Source organism: Oncorhynchus kisutch, linkage group LG17, assembly GCF_002021735.2.
Source record: "Oncorhynchus kisutch isolate 150728-3 linkage group LG17, Okis_V2, whole genome shotgun sequence".
NCBI classification, from domain to species: Eukaryota; Metazoa; Chordata; class Actinopteri; order Salmoniformes; family Salmonidae; genus Oncorhynchus; species Oncorhynchus kisutch.
This window is the reverse complement of record NC_034190.2, coordinates 51761171-51770436: the sequence shown is the minus strand read 5'-3', so window position 1 is coordinate 51770436 and position 9266 is coordinate 51761171. Positions and strand designations below refer to the sequence as shown.

Here is a 9266-nt window from a genome sequence, read left to right as displayed (position 1 = left end):
GAAAACCCTTTTGCAATTATGTTAGCACAGCTAAAAACTGTTGTGCTGATTTTAAAGAAGCAATACACAACTGGCCTTCTTTAGACTAGTTGAGTATCTGGAGCATCAGCATTTGTGGGTTTGATTACAGGCTGGCCAGAAACAAAGAACTTTCTTCTGAAACTTGTCAGTTTATTCTTGTTCTGAGAAATGAAGGCTATTCCATGCGAGAAATTGTTTTAAAAAACTGAAGATCTTGTACAACGCTGGGTACTACTCAATTCACAAAACAGCGCAAACTGGCGCTAACCAGAATAGAAAGGGGAGTGGGAGGCCCCGGTGCACAACTGAGCAAGAGGACAAGTACATTAGAGTGTCTAGTTTGAGAAACAGACACCTTACAAGTCCTCAACTGGCAGCTTCATTAAATAGTACCCGCAAAACACCAGTCTCAACGTCAACAGTGAAGAGGCAACTCCGGGATGCTGGCCTTCTAGGCAGAGTTGCAAAGAAAAAGCCATATCTCAGACTGGCCAATAAAAATAAAAGAATAAGATAGGCAAAAGAACACAGACACTGGACAGAGGAACTCTGCCTAGAAGGCCAGCATCCCGGAGTCGCCTCGTTACTGTTGACGTTGAGACTAGTGTTTTGCGGGTACTATTTAATGAAGCTGCCAGTTGCTAATGATTTACAGGCCTCCCTGAGTTTTAATTCAGCATGAGAATCTTCTTTTTTTACTGCTTAAGATGGGGTTTGACATGGTAGCAGACAGTGTTTCATCGCCATTTTGTTTGTGAAGAATTTCGTACCAGAACCCTTCTCACCCTTCTGCAAGGTACCAGGGCATGCTTTTGGCTTGCTGCTTGGTTTGGGGTGTGAACTGTCTGCACTATGCAGATGGTTGTTTTATGGACATTCATGGTTTACAGCCTTTATGTGTTTTCTATCCTGAACCTCTTGAATCAATTGCTTGGATGTTTATTTATATGTTTGTATGTTTATTCTGTGTTTCCCTGGCCATCTAGTCAATCTTAAAGTGATGGTTCAAATCCACTGTTTAGGCTGGGCATAGCAATTGCACCAGTTCCTTCCCATAGTATAATAGGGAAACACTAGCTAAGTTTCTGTGCTGCTTATTGTTTTGTCAGATGTGAAATAATAAGAGAAAGGTCATGTCACTTGGCTAACGTTTCATCTTGTTACCAAAGGATTGTGTAAGGGCGAGCCAGTCACGTACTGGACCAGCGACGATTAGTGAGGGGGAGGAGAAAAAGGAGCCGTCGGCTGAGAAGCCCAAAACTTCTTCCACCACCTCCTCATCTGGCTTCTCCCTGGGCAGGCCCCAGGCCCAGTCCACTGCTGGGAGAATCTCTGGTGTGGAATCTCTGGTGTTAATAATAGTCCTGTCTTCTGATGACTTGGGAATACCAAGTGAAAGAAAAAATATTATATTTATTGATTGACTAGTGCGCTGAGCCATACGGTACCAGACATGTCCATCCGCGGCGGCCTGTCCTCGGTGCACTGCTCACTGGACCTGGAGCGCTACCAGCTGATCCGAGGCCTGCTGGACAACAACCTGGGAGAGCCAATTGAGGAATTAATTTGCTCGTACAACCTACAGGACCCCAGTAACTATGTGAGGAAACACACACTCTACACTGTGGCCGACTGTCAATTAAAGACTATTAATTGACTAACAATGTTGAGAGGGATTCTTCCGAGTGACTCCATGTGTCCCCAGACAGTGTTGAGTGGTGACATGTACACCAGCCTGTCCATCCTGGCGGATATGATGAACGTCAGTCTGGAGTTGCTGGACAGCCCCAAGGCCACTGGATAGAAACCATGCTCACTAGCCAGGTTGGTATTAACACCTAATTTTGACCACGGAGATATCAAGTGTTTGCCCTGTAGTTACTTTAGCAAATTACCAGGGTAGGGGACAAATCCTATTTATATTCAGTCAATTCAGGAAGTAAATGGACAGTCCCAATTGCAATGTTCCTCACTGAAGTGCTCTTCTCCTTCTCTGCAGGTTTGATTTCATAAAGTCCAAGCTGCTGTTTGAGACTTTTTCTTAACGGTTCCAAGTCTGTGAATCTGGTGGCTCACTCCATCTTGGCATATGACACCCGTTACACCTGGCCTGGCATGGATGCGGGCAGCAGTGCCAGGGGCAAGCCCAATGTTTTCGACTGCATCCTGCAGCCAAGACAGGTGTCAATCGGGCCACCCTCCAGCTGGAGCTGCATTGCAGGTATGTGACATGTCTGCAGATAACATTTCTCTGTGGTAACATGTATAAAGAAAATAACAGCGGTCCAAGCAAAGAGCCTTGTGAAACGCCAAATTCAAAATATGTACCTGTATTGGCAAAAGGGTCTTTCTATAAATTAGGGTACCAGTGAGGATTTCCTATACTGGAGAACTTGTTACAATTATTGAAAAGTCATTGATAGTAATCTGCCACTTTTTTCATTTCATTATATTAAGATATAAGGGGGAACATAGCGATATTCAATACAATTCAAGAGTTGATTTAAAACTATGTTTAACCGTTTCTCATGGTTGGTGTTTTGACGGACTAGTCCACAATCGTGTGACATAAAAACATTACTTTTCTGTCCTTGCATGTATGGCAGTGTAAGTTGTCATTATGTCATATCAAATCAAATCAAATCAAACTTATTTATATAGCCCTTCGTACATCAGCTGATATCTCAAAGTGCTGTACAGAAACCCAGCCTAAAACCCCAAACAGCAAGCAATGCAGGTGTAGAAGCACGGTGGCTAGGAAAAACTCCCTAGAAAGGCCAATACCTAGGAAGAAACCTAGAGAGGAACCAGGCTATGTGGGGTGGCCAGTCCTCTTCTGGCTGTGCCGGGTGGAGATTATAACAGAACATGGCCAAGATGTTCAAATGTTCATAAATGACCAGCATGGTCGAATAATAATAAGGCAGAACAGTTGAAACTGGAGCAGCAGCACAGTCAGGTGGAAGTTGAAACTGGAGCAGCAGCATGGCCAGGTGGACTGGGGACAGCAAGGAGTCATCATGTCAGGTAGTCCTGGGGCATGGTCCTAGGGCTCAGGTCAGTTGAAACTGGAACAGCAGCATGGCCAGGTGGACTGGGGACAGCAAGGAGTCATCATGTCAGGTAGTCCTGGGGCATGGTCCTAGGGCTCAGGTCCTCCGAGAGAGAGAAAGAAAGAGAGAAGGAGAGAATTAGAGAACACACACTTAGATTCACACAGGACACCGAATAGGACAGGAGAAGTACTCCAGATATAACAAACTGACCCCAGCCCCCCGACACATAAACTACTGCAGCATAAATACTGGAGGCTGAGACAGGAGGGGTCAGGAGACACTGTGGCCCCATCCGAGGACACCCCCGGACAGGGCCAAACAGGAAGGATATAACCCCACCCACTTTGCCAAAGCACAGCCCCCACACCACATATACAGATTAAGTCAGAAGTTTAAATACACATTAGCCAAATACATTTAAACTCAGTCTTTCACAATTCCTGACATTTAATCCTAGTAAAAATTCACTGTTTTAGACCAGTTAGGATCACCACTTTATTTTAAGAATGTAAGAATGTAAGAATAATAGTAGAGAGGATGATTTAATTCAGCTTTTATTTATTTAATCACATTCCCAGTGGGTCAGAAGTTTACATACACTCCATTAGTATTTGGTAGCATTGCCTTTAAATTGTTTAACTTGGGTCAAACTTTTCGGGTAGAAGCTTCCACAAGCTTTTTGGCCCACAAGAATTTTGGCCCATTCCTCCTGACAGAGCTGGTGTAACTGAGTCAGGTTTTTAGGCCTCCTTGCTTGCACACGCTTTTTCAGTTCTGCCCACAAATGTTCTATGGGATTGAGGTCAGGGCTTTGTGATGGCCACTCCAATAGCTTGACTATGTTGTCCTTAAGCCATTTTGCCACAACTTTGGAAGTATGCTTGGGGTCATTGTCCATTTGGAAGACCCATTTGCGACCAAGCTTTAACTTCCTGACTGATGTCTTGAGATGTTGCTTCAATATAGCAACATAATTTTCATTCCTCCGTCACGCCCTGACCTTAGAGATCCTTTTTATGTCTCTATTTTGGTTTGGTCAGGGTGTGAGTTGGGGTGGGCATTCTATGTTTTGTGTTCTATGTTTTGTATTTCTTTGTGTTTGGCCAGGTATGGTTCTCAATCAGGGACAGCTGTCTATCGTTGTCTCTGATTGGGAACCATACTTAGGTGCCCTTTTTCCCAATTGTTTTTGTGGAAGGTTGACTTTGTTTAGGGCACTTAGCCTTTGAGATTCACGGTTTGGTAGTGTTTATTGTTTTTGTTCGGCGTCATTTTGATCATTAAAAGATCATGTACGCTCACCACGCTGCGCCTTGGTCCTCTCCTTTCATCAACCGTGACATCCTCATGAAGCCATTTATTTTGTAAAGTGCACCAGTCCCTCCTGCAGCAAAGCACCCCCACAACATGATGCTGCCACCCCCGTGCTTCACGGTTGGGAGGATGTTCTTCGGCTTGCAAGCCTCCCCCTTTTTCCTCCAAACAATGGTCATTATGGCCAAACAGGACATTTCTCCAAAAAGTATGGTCTTTGTCCACATGCGCAGTTGCAAACCGTAGTCTGGCTTTTTATGGCGGTTTTGGAGCAGTGGCTTCCTGAGGGGTATGATGGCTGCGTGGTACAGAGGTGTTTATACTTGCGTACTATTGTTTGTACAGATGAACGTGGTACCTTCAGGCGTTTGGAAATTTCTCCCAAGGATGAACCAGACTTGTGGAGGTCTACAATTTTTTTTCTGAAGCCTTGGTTGATTTTCTTTTGATTTTAGTGTAGTGTAACTACGTAACATTTCGAGTCTCCTTATGTTGCGTGGTGAAAACAGGTTTCATGGGCACACAAATCCCCCAAAATGTATGCCAGGTCACAAATAATAATAATAATCTATAATTTTACATATACAACTTTATCTGTTCATTTTAAAATTGTGAATAACTCACCACAGGTTAATGAGAAGGGTGTTTGAAAGGATGCACATAACTCTGCAATGTTGGGTTGTATTGGAGAGAGTCTCAGTCTTAAATCATTTTGTGTGTGGTTGCAAAGGGCATCAGTGTCTTCACAGCGCGATTTGCCAATGCAGGATACTCTGAGTCAGGATCCATAAGTCTGGATTGGTGTTAATTTCTTACACTGAGAAAGTGTAACAGCGTCAGCACTAAGCAAACTGAGTCTAGTTTTTTCTAAAGTGTTATATTTCCCATGTTGCATATTACTCTACAGTAGAACTATGTAAACACCATAATCATGTTCACTTTAAGAGTTGAATGGGGAAGACTGCGACAGAGTTAAATCTTTAACACTTTCAAGTGTTATTTTAACACTAGTTTAGAGGGGCTCATGTTAACTGAAAGTAATGTACATTTAACACTTTCAGAGTTAAATATACACCATTGATTTTGCTGTGTGCTTAAAGGATGTCTAGGCCTATGTTGTTTTCTGTAGGTGGAGTTGTGGGCCAATTTGCCCACAACTCTTCTTAAGTACACATGTGGAACTGCATAAAAATCTTGATTTTTGTTTCAAACCATTTAGAAATGTTGATCCCAATGTCACATATTGGCCATATTATTTATACAGTACCAGTCAAAAGTTTGGATACACCTACTCATTCAATTCTTTATTTTGACTATTTTCTACATTGTAGTATAATAGTGAAGACATCAAAACTATGAAATAACACATATGGTATCATGTAGTATCCAAAAAGGTGTTAGACAAATCAAAATATATGTTTTACTTGAGATTCTTCAAAGTAGCCACCCTTTGCCTTGATGACAGCTTTGCACTCTAAAATGGCACCCTTTTCCCTATTAGCCAGGGCCTAGGGCTGTAATGATGGGCTCCGACCAAAAGTAGTGAATAAGGAATAAGGTGCCATTTTAGATATTACTCTTTAGGCCTCATGTAGACACAGGCCCACGCTTACTAATCATTCACTTCTCCTCCCTCCTTCTTTCTCTCCTGTCAGGTCCACTAAGGACTCTTCCTGTTTCACGATTGTCCTCAACAACCTGTGTGTGTTACTCATCTTTGATTGGCTCCAGTTGGTTCGGGACTTCCTGCGCATGCCCTTGAGAAAGGGTGGGTGGTCCACCACGCCAGCTCTAGCCCAGCGGCAGCAGTAACCCAGGCACCACAGGTGCTGTCATGCACTAGACAGTCAAGGGTGGCGTGTTCACCAAGAGGTCTACTGTGCCTGTCATGCAGGATCGGTACCCGGAGGTCAAGATCAATGTGGCGGGTGATAAGGAGCTACAACAGAGACACACACACACACACACACACACACTTTCATATGTCTCTGTTTTTTCAAATTTCTAATTGAAAAGAACTGTAATTGGTCAAACTCTTAAACTCTCATTTTAATACATGTACAAAATTACCCTCTTTCCCTACACATGATGGTCATGACATTTTGTACATGAAAGGGGAGGTTAACTTGTCCCCGCAGACAATCAATCTGAGATCGACTTACGTCTTTTACTTTAATCCGTGTTGTACAACAGAGATGTCGATATTGTCAGGCACACATCAAGATACAAGTATCATTTGAATTGTCTCTCATAATCATGATTTTTCTAGTTGTATTTTATGCTACAATGTAACCACTAGTTAATAGCATTCATTGTAATAATAGCCATAATGATTATATAATGTATAATACATGTTTTGCTGTTCCCCAGGCACTGAGTTTGTGGTGATGAAGGATTCGTCTTGTCTGGACACCAATGCCATCATTCTGAAGGGCACCACTGTACTCCCCTACAAACCCTGTCTGCTTGACAGACCGTTCTCTGGCAGCCTGGCCGGCATCGATGCATCTGACCAATACTTTTCAGAACTGTCCTGAAACCGCTGGACTACTAACGCAATACAGAGCCCTTTGTCAATTTGAGTCCGTTTGTGTCACTATGGGTGTAAGTAACGTGCAGTTAGAGGGCACAGAAGCTGTCACAGAAGTGATAATGGAAAAGATGGGGTTGGGCCCTCTTTCCAACTCTATGGTATACACAAGGCTGTTTGAAGCTGTGTTATGTTTTGTGTCCTCCTTTCCATACCAAAGTGTTTTTCTGTCGGCTGGGCAGCGAGCAGCAGACTGCCTTGTCCATCATCGACCCGGTCAACGTGCAGGTGGAGCTGTGTGGCAGTCCCACCTACCAGAGCAGCTTTGGCCTCCTAGATGTCTTCAACATGGCGGACCTCCCACCACTACTGGAGGTCAGGGTTCTGTCAATGGTGGGGATTGCAGAAAGGCCATATAAAGCACCTGTTCATTTTCTGTTTCGACACATTTTGTCCCATTTCATGCCTACTGAACATCACAGGAAGGCCAAAAAGATCATCAAGGACAACAACCAACCCGAGCCACTGCCTGTTCATCCCGCTATCATCCAGAAGGCGAGGTCAGTACAGGTGCATCAAAGCTGGGGACCGAGAGACTGAAAGAAGCTGTTTATCTCAAGGCCATCAGACTGGTAAACAGCCATCACTAGCACAGAGTGTCACGATCGTCGTAAGGAGCGGACCAAAATGCAGCGTGGTATGTGTTTATGATGATTTTTTTATTAAAGAAAGCACTCAACACTGAATACAAACTATACAAAACAATAAACGAATAATGACCGTGAAGCTATAATGAGAACTGTGCTGACACAAGCAACTAACATAGACAATCACCCACAAACAAACAGTGAAACCCAGGCTACCTAAGTATGATTCTCAATCAGAGACAACTAATGACACCTGCCTATGATTGAGAACCATACTAGGCCGAAACATAGAAATCCCCAAAATCATAGAAAAACAAACATAGACTGCCCACCCCAACTCACGCCCTGACCATCCTAAATCATGACAAAAAAAAAATAAAGGTCAGAACGTGGCACAGAGAGGCGGCTGCCATCATACAGACTGAAATATCTGGCCACTTAAATTAATGGACTTAATAAAGGTATCACTAGTCACCTTAAATAACGCCACTTTAATAATGTTTACATATCCTACATTACTCATCTCATGTGAATATACTGTTCTACTGCATCTTGCCAATGCCTATCATTGGTCACTTTAATAATGTCGACATATCCTACATTACTCATCTCGTATGTATATACTGTATTCTATACCATCTACTGCATCTTGCCTATGCTGCACGGCCATCACTCATCCATATATTTATATGTACATATTCTTATTCATCCCTTTACATTTGTGTGTGTGTGTATAAGGTAGTTGTTGTGAATTTGTTAGATTACTTGTTAGATATTACTGCATTGTCGGAACTAGAAGCACAAGCATTTCGCTACACTCGCATTAACATCTGCTCACCATGTGTATGTGACCAATAAAATGTGATTTTGATTTGAAAACTATTTTGCGATTAAAACACTTTGTAACCACTCAATTTATGTAAAACATCAATGGGTTTCTGTTGCCCTCACAAATCCAGTTCCCTGCTTTGGACATATGGCTTTCTTACAACAACGTTCAGCTCTTCCTGTCTATCGCCAAATCCATCCCCACCACCGGCTCTCCCGGGCCCAGCGACACTGCCCATGGCACCCTGGTAGCATGATCCACGGCCAGCTCCGACCCCTCCACCTATGAGAAAGACACCTTCAGGCACAAGACAGAGGTCCTGCCAGGTATATCACCTCAGATGCCTACAGGGGTGTCGTAAAGTTATATGGTGAATAGTGTCCCATGATGCCCCCCCCCCCCCCACACACACACTTTCAAAAAAGTACAACAAATGGGCTTTTCCTACTAGCACTGACTTTGCTGATAACTACACTGAGAGCAAATATAAACACAACATGTAACGTGTTGGTCCCATGTTTCATGAACTGAAAAAAAAGTTACTAGAAATTGTCCATACACACAAAAAGCTTATTTCTATCGAATTGTGTACACATTTGTTTACATCCCTGTTAGTGAGCATTTATCCTTTGCCAAGATAATCTATCCACTTGAGAGGTGTAGCATATCAAAAAGCTGATTTAAAGAGCATGATCATTACACAGGTGCACCTTGTGTTGGGGACAATAAAAGGCCACTCTAAAAGGTGCAGTTTGGTCATACAACATTATTCCACAGATGTTTCAAGTTTTGAGGGAGAGTAAAATTGGCATGCTGACAGCAGGAATCTCCACCAGAGCTGTTGCCAGGGAATTGAATGTTAATTTCTC

General features: G+C 43.1%; 1 long non-coding RNA gene across 1 annotated transcript; it reads left to right on the top strand.

The window, feature by feature from the left end:
* Nucleotides 1-978: 978 nt before the first annotated feature.
* On the top strand, nucleotides 979-7485 carry LOC116354477 (uncharacterized). Its single transcript, XR_004203792.1, has 3 exons — nucleotides 979-1845; nucleotides 2021-2242; nucleotides 6047-7485. It is a non-coding gene; the product is annotated as an uncharacterized LOC116354477 (long non-coding RNA).
* Nucleotides 7486-9266: the final 1781 nt, after the last annotated feature.